General features: G+C 44.1%; 1 long non-coding RNA gene across 1 annotated transcript; it reads right to left on the bottom strand.

Annotated features, from left to right (window-relative positions):
* Positions 1-2,662: 2,662 nt before the first annotated feature.
* Positions 2,663-5,267, bottom strand: LOC127916613 (uncharacterized). The gene is made up of 2 exons (XR_008095387.1): positions 5,189-5,267; positions 2,663-3,537 (listed from the first exon to the last, which is right to left on the bottom strand). It is a non-coding gene; the product is annotated as an uncharacterized LOC127916613 (long non-coding RNA).
* Between the last annotated feature and the right edge of the window lie 6,822 nt (positions 5,268-12,089).

Genomic DNA, 12,089 nt, shown 5'->3' with positions numbered 1-12,089 from the left:
AGTGCCATCCGTTTTGTCACCAAAGCCCAATATACTACCCACCACTGTGACCTGTATGCTCTCGTTGGCTTGCCCTCGCTACATATTCATTGCAAAACCTGCTAGCTCCAGGTCATCTACATGTCTTTGCTAGGTAAAGTCCCGCCTTATCTCAGCTCACTGGTCACCATAGCAGCACCTGCCCTTAGCACTCGCTCCAGCAGGTATATTTCGCTGGTCACCCCCAAAGCCAAGTCGACCTTTGGCCGCCTTTCCCTCCAGTTCTCTGCTGCCAATGACTGGAACAAATTGCAACAATCACTGAAGCTGGAGACTTATATCTCCCTCACTAATTTTAAGCATCAGCTGTCAGGGCAGCTTACCGATCATTGCACCTATACATAGCCCATCTGTAAATAGCCCACCCAACTACCTTATCCCCATATTGTTATTTATTTTTTCTCTCCTTTGCACCACAGTATCTCTACTTGCACTGCACTATCCATCACTCCACTGTTTAATTGCTCATTTGTAATTATTTCACCACTATGGCCTATTTATTGCCTTACCTCCCTAATCTTACTCCATTTGCACACACTGTATATAGGTTTTTGTATTGTGTTATTGACTGTACGTTTGTTTATTCCATGTGTAACTCTGTGTTGTTTGTGTCGCACTGCTTTGCTTTTTCTTGGCCCGGTCGCAGTTGTAAATGAGAACTTGTTCTCAACTGGCCTACCTGGTTAAATAAATGTGAAATAAAAAAATGGCTTCCACCTATCCAATTCCCTTGTTTGCAGTCTATTTGGAATTCAGAATTAGTCCACTCCCTCACCCCATTTACAGCGCACCCACAACTCACTACCCTCGTCTCTTCTATCACATCCACTCAACTCATCCCCTCCTCCCATTCCTGAAAACATCCCATAAATACCACACCCGTCTCTCTTCTATCCTCAAAATAATCATAGAATTATTCTGTCATCTCATTACTACTGTAAACAGCTGGTAAATTGCTTTTACATTTTAAATAGCACATTAATGCATATAGACAGACTCCCCCTCTTATTCTGGCTGTTTCCTTTTTCTAAAGGGAGTTTCTTTGGCCACATCTACCCCAAAAGCGCAAACTGATGGATTCATATAGTATGCGTTCCAAATGGCACCCTATTCAGGGAATGGGGTGCCATTTGGGACGCAGTCATAATCACAACAATCAATTACTTTTTCTGGCATTGTAATCCCCCTCTAGATACTGAACAATGCCTCCTTCCCTCTGCTCATCTCATCAGTAGAGAGAGAGAGAGAGAGAGAGAGAGAGAGAGAGAGAGAGAGAGAGAGAGAGAGAGAGAGAGAGAGAGAAAAACCATCTGTGTAGGTAGCCCAGGCCAAGCTAGCCAATCCTGCATTGTGTCCTGTCCTCCTCCTCTCTGGTCGTCTGTTTATCCCACACACACTCAGAATAAAAATGTATGTTGGATTACAGTGTTACACCTAGCATTTGCATCGCCATTGAGGAGAAATATGATTCAATTGGTGTTTTCCCCCACAATGTGATTGTAGTAGGAGGCGGACTAACTGTATAGTACTGTGGGACTTCGGGTTTTGTGCACGGACTTGGCAGTGGTCAAACCCATTCAACTTACATGAAATGGGTGTCATTGTAGGGTTATTATTGTGCTGCGGTATTGTCAATGTCTATACTGGAGCAGTGGCAGGTGAAGGATGAAAGCCATTACACAGACATTGGTGCTTCAGTGTGGTCATGCATTAAGACTGAACACAAAAGAAAGAACTACATTATTGTCTCAGTGAGAGCAGTTCAGTCGACTATGGCACACACACACACACACACACACACTAATCTTGCTGTCCTTTCCTTTATCTCTATCTATCAGCAGTTGTCACAAAGTGCTTATTCAGATGCCAAGCCTAAATCCCCAAGAGAAAGCAATACAGATGTAGAAGCACAGTGGCTAGGAAAAACCTACTAGAAAGGCAGGAACCTAGGAAGAATCCTAGAGAGGAACCAGGCGCTGTATAGTATCCCTCAATTATTTGTAGTACTTACGATAGCATTTTGTAGTATAGAATACTATGCAGTACAGGGATGGGCAACTGGCGGCTCCCCTTTTGTAGGCAAACGGATACATTTTTGGAACTCAGTCAGGGTCTCCACTTACTGTTGAGAGTTAGAATAATAGGATACACAAGGTGCAATTTCAAATGTGGTTGTGCAGCAGCAGTAGTTTTTCTCTTGTTATGTCAGTCACTGACTGTTACTCAATAAGTCAGCTAACATTTTGTAGATTGGTAAATTTGTCTAGCCAGCTAATTAAACTTGTAGTAATCATGGTTGAATTACTGACCGGGGGCCCCAATTGATTTTGTTAGTCACTCTCACTGCAAACATTTCTCTCCACCCTGTGGCAAAATGTATAGAATTCCAGGAAATTAGCTCTAAATCTTCATATTTTTCTCTCCACTGTCAAGCGGGAGGCTCTGACTGGATGTGGGTACACAGATCTATGATCCACTGCAGCCCCTCATGATGAGTTCAGATTTTCTGTGACCCCCACGCCAATCAAAGTTGCCCATATCGTCTATTGTAAATATTACAGTATTATCAACCCAAAAAAACGGTATTAAATACTACAGTAATGTCCACAAAAACACTACAGCCTGCAGAAACACTACAGGTTTTTTTATTATAGTAAATACTACAGTATTTCATTTGCAGATACCCTGCTCATTACCCTCCCCATATCTCAATTTGTGTCACACATAAGTGAGAATCCTACATGCCAAGTACAGACCATATATTGTGTTCCCTACAAGTTTTTATTTTGTATTTAAAAAAATCTTTACCCTTTTTTCTCCAAAATTTTGTTTTATCCAATTGGTAGTTACAGTCTTGTCCCATCGCTGCAACTCCCGTACCGACTTGGGAGAGGCGAAGGTCGAGAGCCGCGTGTCCTCCGAAACACAACCCAGCCGAGCCGCACTGCTTCTTGACACAATGCCGCTTAACCAAGAAGCTAGCCGCACCAATGTGTCGGAAGAAACACTGTACACCTGGCAACCGTGTCAACATATATTATAACACATATATATCCACAGGAGTCGCTAGAGCGTGATGGGACAAGAAGATCACTGACAGCCAAACCCTCCCCTAACTTGGACGACGCTGGGCCAATTGTACGCCACCCCATGGGTCTCCCGGTCGCGACAGAGCCTGGACTCAAACCAGGATCTCTAGCGGCACAGTTAGTACTGCGATGCAGTGCCTTAGACCACTGCGCCACACGGGAGGCCGGTGTTCCCGTGAATACTATAGTATTTATGCCATAATATCAAATGTATTATTTTCATGCGGGGAGGCTTGAAACAGCATGTCCTGGACAAGGTAGCAGATCTGGTGAACAGGTCAGGGTTCCATAGCCGCAGGCAGAACAGCAGAAACTGGATCAGCAGCACGGCCAGGTGGACTGGGGACGGGAACAGCCAGGAGTCGTCAAGCCATGTCGTCCTGAGTCATGGTCCTATGGCTCAGGTCCACTGGGAGGGGAGACAGAGAGAGAGATTTCACTTTTGTTTATGATCTATTTCACTTGTTTTGGCAATGTAAACATATGTTTCCCGTGCCAATAAAACCATTTGAATTTAATTTAATTACACCAGATAGGACAGAGTGGCTCTAACTCCCCGACACATAGACTATTGCAGCATAGATTCTGGGGACTGAAACAGCGGGGTCGGGGGACACTGTGGCCCCCTTCAAAGTTAGGTCGGATATAATCCCACCCACTTTGCCAAAGCACAGCCCCCACACCGCAAAAGGGATATCAACAGTCCACTCATTTACTACACTGAGACCAGATTGAGTATAGCCCATGAAGATCTCCACACCACACAAGCCTGAGGGAGCGCAACACCAGACAGGAAGATCATGTCAGTGACTCAAGCCATTCAATTTGAGTATAGCTGGCATGACATGATGCTCCCTGACCCTCCTAGGAACTGCATGGGTAAGTGCGAGCAAGCCAGTCACTCAGACCCCTTAATAGGGTCAGAGGCAGAGAATACCAGTGGAGAGAGGGGAGGCGGCCAGGCAGAGACAGCAAGGGTGGTTCGTCACTTCAGTTCCTTGCCATTCACCTTCGAAACCCCTGGGCCAGACTGTACTCAATCATAGGACCTACTAAAGAGATGAGTCTTAGGTTGAGATTCAGATTCAGAAAACTGTAATGTCCTCAGATAGGCAACTCATCTTGCAGCAGTCATAAAACATATCACAAATAAATAAAAAAAATAGCTAAGGATATTTGCAAGTAAATGGGCAGGGTAAGTGCAGTTTCATAGTGCAAGGGCTAAGTGCAATGAGTCTAACATTTTGTTAAGTTGCAGAATTGCATTCGGAATAAAAGAGTACGTGGCCCTATTTTTTTTTACCTTAGGTAATCTGTACCTGTGGCCAGAGGGAAGGAGCTTGAATTCAGGGTGGAATGGATGGGAAGAGTCAACCGCTATTTTATTCTCCATCTGCCCAGGTAGAGAGACGTCAGTTCTTGCTGTTGCTGCCCCATGATTTTCCCGCAAGTTTTGACTATCTTGCCCAACCAATTTTTCTGCGCAACCTTGATATTCCCAAACCAGCAGGTTAAGCAGTAGGACAGAATGCTCTCAATGAATTATTCATAAAAGAGAACCATGATGGTTAGATCAACATTTTTTTTTACTCCACTATCTCAATGGGCTCACCTTTTATCAGTGATGGTGTGTGCATGGCAGTGTTCCTTTGTTCCATGTCCTTTGTTTTAGATGTATTTCATTTGAGATGGGATGACTCATCGTGTCTGCGTCTCTCACATGGATCGGCAGACCATTGCTTAAAAAATGGAGCTCTATGGGAGAAAGCCCTGCCTTCTGCTGTTTGCTTAGAAATTCTAGGAACAATAAGGAGGCCTGTGTCTTGTGACCGTAGAGTATGTACGGCAGTACCAAATTGGAGAGATGAGGTAAGTAGGAGCAAGTTGACGTAATAGATGCTACCAGAGGTAAGTGGGAGTCTATACATCCTGATTGACACGCTAAACAAAGTATCACATACCTCTTTCTACTGTTACACTTTTCGGGTGCAAGAGGAACGTCCTCCACCCATAGTTCCTTTTTTTCTGAATATGTATCCTTTTTGCACACAATTACCTACCTTTTAGAAGGGGAAGAACGATAGAAAGCACATTCATAAGGTCCTTTGTCCTGTTGACTCTTTGTTCTCTTATGTCACTTCCCTCTTGATCAGCCAGTGTAGCTGTTTGCTGAAATACCTGTCCCACTGGTCTGGCAGGTAGAGGTAAAACATTAGTGTATGTGTTGGGCAATATGCTCAGCAGAAAATAGTTCCTACTGTCATCCATCCCTACAGAGAATGCGAAAGAGTGGTTGTGTGTGTGTGTGTGTGTGTGTGTGTGTGTGTGTGTGTGTGTGTGTGTGTGTGTGTGTGTGTGTGTGTGTGTGTGTGTGTGTGTGCGTGCGTGCGTGCGTGCGCGTGCATTTGGAATTTTATGAACTTTGCTATATTACACAGAAGAAATCGCAGGATGGTTTTGTGTCTAACTTTCTGGGAGTGCAATTTTGAGGGTAGTTGTCACGGTCAATAATGTTGTTGATTTGCTTTCAGATTTCGATCAGTGGCAGGTTTTTAAAGAGCAGAATCGACTGGTTCTCAGCAGTCGTGCCACCACCCCTGTGTTTTAGCTCAGTGTGGGATCAGGTTTTGTCAATAGCCGTCCTCCTACTTACAATAACAGGCTAAAACAGTAACACGGATTACTCAAGAGCCACACAGAGGGACCGTCATGTGTGTGTGTGTGTGTGTGTGTGTGTGTGTGTGTGTGTGTGTGTGTGTGTGTGTGTGTGTGTGTGTGTGTGTGTGTGTGTGTGTGTGTGTGTGTGTGTGTGTGTGTGTGTGTGTGTGTGTGTGTGTGTGTGTGTGTGTGTGTGTGTGAAACATATCCACATCCTTCTTTCTCAAGGGTTTTGTCATCCTCCTTTCAACAACTGGAAGACATAGATCCAATGCATTTGATTTTGTCGTCACTGTTATTAGAGGTTAAGCATACAGTATGTGTGCCGATAAATCAAAGGATGCCTTTGCCTTGGATGTATTGTTTTTCCAGGGATATTCTCCCTCCATAAATGTTATGGGAGATAAGGCCGCGGGAATCAGAATGTAACACACACACACACTCACTCACAGTGAGAGAGTTGCACACACACACAAACACACATAGAGCTGTGCAAACAGAGGGAGTGCCAGGTCTTCTGTTTTCATTTTCAGCTGAGGATTCAGCAGGCAGCTAGCAATGTTTTAACAACCCCAATTCAATTTCAGCTGGTAACCAAACAACGGCGGGGTTATGTGTCAGAACCGCCTCGGGCCATCTCTTGAACTCCCACTGTTGTGGTGGAGACAAGGTAGATAGAAACAGGATGATGTAACTGCACATTTCATGCGCTTATGTCATTGATAATTCATTGTGTTAATGTAAGTTTTAAGTATAGTCCATAAGGGCCCAAAGTTGCCCCTAACTGCTTATGCAGGACCTTCAGCCTATATATTAACCAGTCCCCAATCTTGGCCTTAACCAATAGAAGGGTAGGAGAATATGTCAACCCAGACCAATGGTTAAGGTCTACCTACTCTTAATGTCAGCCACTTTACACTGTCTGGGATCTAAATAGTGTGTGTATAGGTGCTTGCATGCACGTGTGTGTGTCTATCCATGCGCGTGTGCATGTGAGTGTGTCTTTTTTGTCAGGGCACCAGGGTGATCATGTATCAAGAGGCGGGTTCGTGGGTAGATGGCTTTAGTAATGTTGACATGCATTGAGTACAGTATTCTCTCTCCATTCAACTATTCTCTCCAGGCACAAAACCTCCACAATGAAAAAAAAACATGGAACCATTCTCATCCTCCATATCCTGAAGGAAGGCTGTTGTGTGGGTTACGAGATCTTCAGTTTCTTGGCAATTTCTCGCATGGAATAGCCTTCATTTCTCAGAACAAGAATAGACTGATGAGTTTCAGAAGAAAGGTATTTATTTCTGGCCATAATCAAACCCACAAATGCTGATACTCCAGATACTCAACTAGTCCAAAGAAGGCCAGTTGTATTGCTTCTTTAATCAGAACAACAGTTTTCAGCTGTACTAACATAATTGCAAAAGGGTTTTCTAATAATCAATTAGCCTTTTAAAATGATTAACTTGGATTAGCTAACAGAACCTGCCCTTGGTACACAGGAGTGATGGTTGCTGATAATGGGCTTCTGTACGCCTATGTAGATATTCCATAAAAAATCTGCCGTTTCCAGCTACAATAGTCATTTACAACATTAACAATGTCTACACTTGTCACGCCCTGACCGTAGAGAGCTTTTTATGTCTCTATTTTGGTTTGGTCAGGGTGTGATTTGGGTGGGTATTCTATGTTATTTTTCCATGTTTTTGTATTTCTTTGTTTTGGCCGGGTATGGTTCTCAATCAGAGACAGCTGTCTACCGTTGTCTCTGATTGGGAACCATACCTAGGTAGCTTTTTCCCACATGGTTTTTGTGGGTAGTTGTTTTCTGTTTTGCACCTGACAGGACTGTTTCGGTTATTCACGTTGTTATTTGTGTTTAGTGTTCAGTTTAAATAAAAAGTAATGAACATTTACCACGCTGCGCTTTAGTCCGATTCCTCCTCTTCAGAAGACGACACCCGTTACAACACTGTATTTCTGATCAATGTGATGTCGTTTTAATGGACAAAAGATGTGCTTTTCTTTCAAAAACAAGGACATTTCTAAGTGACCCTAAACTTTTGAACGGTAGTGTATACAATTAAAAACATTACATTACATTTCACAACAGATTTCACAACACATTGTGTTCCCTCAGGCCACTACTCTACTACCACATATCTACAACACAAAATCCATGTGTACGTGTGTAGAGTGCATGTGTTATCGTGCGTGTGTGTATGCGTGTCTCTGCCTGTGTGTGTGTGTCTCGTCATTACAAGGATGTAATTACGTTTCCTCATTGTTTCCTATGGGGAAACTATAAAATAAAATAGGTGTATGTGTGATAATATGGTCAGGAGCTTTTCTTTACCATGTGACCTGATCAGGTTTTCATGAGGCTTTAGGGCCCGGATATATTCCTTGCCAGTAACATGGTCAAGAACCACTCTATACATGTCTACCACAATAACAGTCATATCTCCATGCAACGGTGGTGAATAGAAGAGTATAACAATTGAAGTCTGAGTTTATCACCCTGTTCCCTATTTTCTATTCACCTCAATGGGTAAATGGGAAGCTGTAAAAAGCAGATAGGTACCAGACGCCCACACACACATGCACACATTCTCTAACGTGTTTCTTACTCCTCTCATCCTGTTGTTTTTTTTCTCCTTTCCATTTCCTCTTTTTTTTGTATTTTACTCCTCGCCCTAGCTGCCGCCGGAAAGAGTAAGTGGGTTGCGAGAGTTGCTTTAATTTAAGTCATTTATACCAAATCAACGTTTATTTGTCACGTGCGCCGAATACAACAGGTGTAGTAGACCTTACAGTGAAATGCTTACTTACAGGCTCTAACCAAAAGTGCAAAAAAAGTATTAGGTGAACAATAGGCTAGTTAGTCAGGCTGATTGAGGTAGTATGTACATGTAGATATGGTTAAAGTGACTATGCATGTATGATTAACAGAGAGAAGCAGTATAGTAAAAGAGGAGTTGGTGGGTGGCAGGACACAATGCAGAGAGCCCGGTTAGCCAATGTGCGGGTGCACTGGTTGGTCGGCCCAATTGAGGTAGTATGTACATGAATGTATAGTTAAAGTGACTATTCATATATGTTCAAAAGAGAGTAGCAGCAGCGTAAAAAGAGGGGTTGGGGGGGGGCACACGATGCAAATAGTCCGGGTAGCCATTTGATTACCTGTTCAGGAGTCTTATGGCCTGGGGGTAAAAACTGTTGAGAAGCCTTTTTGTCCTAGACTTGGCACTGCGGTAGTAGAGAGAACAGTCTATGACTGGGGTGGCTGGGGTCTTTGACAATTTTTAGGGCCTTCCTCTGACACCGCCTGGTGTAGAGGTCCTGAATGGCAGGCAGCTTAGCCCCAGTGATGTACTGGGCCATGCGCACTACCCTCTGTAGTGCCTTGCGGTCAGAGGCAGAGAAATTGTCGTACCAGGCAGTGATGCAACCAGTCAGGATGCTCTCGATGTTGTAGCTATAGAACGTTTTGAGGATCTCAGGACCCATGACAAATCTTTTTAGTTTCCTGAGGGGGAATAGGCTTTGTTGTGCCCTCTTCACGACAGTCTTGGTGTGTTTGGACTATTCTAGTTTGTTGGTGATGTGGACACCAAGGAGCTTGAAGCTCTCAACCTGTTCCACTACAGCCCGTCTGAGAATGGGGGCGTGCTCGGTCTTCCTTTTCCTGTAGTCCGCAATCATCTCCTTAGTCTTGGTTACGTTGAGGGATAGGTTGTTATTCTGGCACCACCCGGCCAGGTCTCTCACCTCCTCCCTATAGGCTGTCTCGTCGTTGTCGGTGATCAGGCCTACCACTGTTGTGTCGTTTGCAAACTTAATGATGGTGTTGGAGTCGTGCCTGGCCATGCAGTCGTGGGTGAACAGGGAGTACAGGAGGGAACTGAGCACGCACCCCTGGGGAGCTCCAATGTTGAGGATCTGCATGGCAGATGTGTTGCTGCCTACCCTCACCACCATGCACTCTCTTTGCGGGAGATCTTTCCAAAAAATATAATTGTCCATGGCAACTGCAGCATAACCACATTTTCTGCCTAATCATGGCGAGAGTGACGTCTAACATTGATTTGGGCAAGTATGTGCTGTGTTTACAACAAAAGCAAACGAGGTGGACATGAAAGAGCAAGGGAACAGAGGGAAACTGGCTTGGCACTGCCGTGAATCTCACACATTTAATGAGCCTACATGGCACCTTTTTTCCTTGGCATTCGAAATATCCTGCTTGTCTGCACAGTCGAGATAAACCTCTGTAGCTTGAGAGTCATACTATACGTTCACATATTCAAGTGGTTTCTCTATTTCATCTTGATATGCGTCCAGTTTATGAAGGGGCGGAGGGATACGTTTGGTGATATCATTCAGTCTTGAGCTGTTCTGTTACAGTAGCTACAAAGATTTGCTTAGATATAGTTCCCTCGAGTGAAGAGATTGATGCCACACACACAGTGGCTCTATCAGTATTTCCTTGCAACTTATTTACTCGCCTCCTTCTCAAACCCCATTGGAGAAGAAGGCCAATAGGGTTGGGAAGAAGGCGACAAAATAGGATGCAAGGAATCCCAGGAAATGAATTGAGATAGAGCCTGTCACACTGTGACGTGTGACTACTGAGTATTATTTAAACGTTCCGCTTTGAGCTGGATGTGTCAATGTATAATCTTTGAGCAGAATTACTGTCACCAAACCCCTAGTTTTAAAGCAGTGGTGGCTGCTGAGGGGAGGAAGGCGAATAGAATGTCATCAAACCATGTTTGATGTATTTGATATCATTCCACTGATTACACTCCAGCCACTACCATGAGCCCGTCCTCCCTAATTAAGGTGCCACCAACCTCCTGTGTTTTGAAAACCTTTGTGTTTCTGGAAGATGTTCTGCGCCATTTTCCCTGGTGCAGAATACAAATATGTGGTGTATATAGACAGTTTGGACAAAATGTAAGTAGGAAAAAGACATGTGGTTGTATAGGATGAGCTATGTCAAGAATACAGTATGTTTACACTGAGTGTACAAAACATTAAGGACATCTTCCTAATATTGAGTTGTCGAAACCATTCCACAGGGATGCTGGCTCATGTTGACTCCAATTCTTTTCACAGTTGTGTCAAGTTGGCTGGATGTCCTTTGGGTGGTCGACCATTCTTGATACACACAGGAAACTGTTGAGCGTGAAAAACCCAACAGCGTTGCAGTTCTTGACATAAACCGGTGCGCTATATGCTGAGCTTACAGTGCATAAGAGTACGGTTGGCTCCCTGTCTGTATTAACCCCCCCCCCCCCCACCCCCACACACACACACCCACACACACATTGATGGCCATAGTCAATAGAGAGAGAATGGAGAGAATGATGGGGTGTTGGAGACAGCGAAAATAGTAAGAAAAGAGAATAACAGAGATCAATATGGCCCTACTGCCATTCAAAAAACAATAATCATTCCAAATCTGTAGGAGACAGGCACAATGCAACCTTTTCACATAATGGATCGCTCGTCTAGACCAGAACAATTACTGTATAATTGGTTCATCAGACCAACTCGGATTCACCTGACTTTGACTTTTATGTTGGATCCAAACACTGGATGGTCAGAGAACGATGTGCCACTGAAATTGATGCGACAGCAGCAAAAAAATTGACTCTTAAAAATGTGTCAATAGATTTGTTTTGGACTTGAACGAGGGTAAGCCTTGTTCCGGAATGGCCCATAGAGCAGGAGCCCATCTCCTGTTTCTGTAGATTGCCTGAGGCAACTTGATGTACAAGTACATCCCCTGCACAGGACGCTATAGTCTGTCACAAGGCCTTGTACGAGGACCAGGGTCGTATTCACAAGGCACCAAACTGAAGACAACAAACGGACACAGGGAGGGGCTACCCAAACTCGTCCAAACAGTAAACTCTTGTTTTCATGATCCGTTGCAGGGTGTTTAGCTATGTTGTGCAGTAATGAACACGGCAGCTTTTCATAGAAACATGACTTGGGGTAGAGTGTGTCTCATCCATCCACTATTGAGCTTCAAGCTCTCTGTCTTCCCAGTTAGATGGGGCGGCAGGTAGCCTAGTGGTTAGAGCGCTGGGCCGGTAACTGAAAGGTTGCTAGATCGAATCCCCGAGCTGACAAGGTAAAAATGAATCTGTCGTTCTGCACCTGAACAAAGCAGTTAACCCAATGTTGTTAGGCCGTCATTGTAAATAAGAATTTGTTCTTAACTGACTTGCCTAGTCAAAAAAACATTTTGTTAAAAGGTCTTTCACACAAATAACCGGTAAGGCTGTTCACTGGAGC

The sequence above is a fragment of the Oncorhynchus keta genome, chromosome 37, assembly GCF_023373465.1.
Source record: "Oncorhynchus keta strain PuntledgeMale-10-30-2019 chromosome 37, Oket_V2, whole genome shotgun sequence".
Taxonomy (NCBI): Eukaryota; Metazoa; Chordata; class Actinopteri; order Salmoniformes; family Salmonidae; genus Oncorhynchus; species Oncorhynchus keta.
The sequence above is the reverse complement of the archived record's forward strand: the minus strand, read 5'-3'. Positions and strand labels throughout refer to the sequence as shown.